The 632-nt window shown below is 34.2% G+C and overlaps 1 protein-coding gene across 1 annotated transcript in view; it reads left to right on the forward strand.

Annotated features, from left to right (window-relative positions):
* LOC109464892 (rab effector MyRIP-like) overlaps nt 1–632 on the forward strand; it is a 129,979-nt gene that overhangs the window by 54,045 nt on the left and 75,302 nt on the right. The gene's annotated exons all lie outside the window — the stretch shown is intronic.

A 632-nucleotide genomic window follows, 5' to 3' on the forward strand; every position in this document is an offset into this window, starting at 1 on the left:
GAAAATAATGGAGCGGGACAGGACGAAAAAAAATAAAAATAAAAACAGGCCTAGGCATCCTATTATGGCCCAAAATGGTACGATAGGAGCCATGAAGTCAACACACCAGGCTGGTTCAAAATTTAAACAATGAATTTTGAACTTTTGATGATACCACTGCATTGAAAGATGGAATAACTGTAACAACTAGGAAGAAAAGGACTGTTTTCAACTGTTCAGGGCAAAATATGAGCATCTTGCAGTTGATTCTGAATTTTTATTTTTATTTGCAAATCAGAAAAAAATGAAGCGGGCGAATCCGTTAACCAAGAAATTAAATTGGTGTGGCCTTATAGATATTCTAGATATCATGTCAATGAAGTTACATAATTAGACATCCAGGTAATGAAATACACTAGGAACATGTTACTCTACCAACTGAATAGATATTGAAATCTATCAAGTTTCTCGTGAATAAGGCAGATATTGTTTGTTACTGTTTTCCTTGCAACCAAAGAATTCCATTCCCTTGTCTAAAAGGCAATTTTCTTGGCATTAAATTTTCATACCATAAGGCCACACCAATTTAATTTCTTGGTTAACGGATTTTTCTAGAAAAATAATGGAGCGGGCGGGCGAAAAAAAAATAAAAA

The sequence above is a fragment of the Branchiostoma belcheri genome, unplaced genomic scaffold (assembly GCF_001625305.1).
Source record: "Branchiostoma belcheri isolate BF01 breed outbred unplaced genomic scaffold, Haploidv18h27 scaffold143, whole genome shotgun sequence".
Classification (NCBI taxonomy): domain Eukaryota; kingdom Metazoa; phylum Chordata; class Leptocardii; order Amphioxiformes; family Branchiostomatidae; genus Branchiostoma; species Branchiostoma belcheri.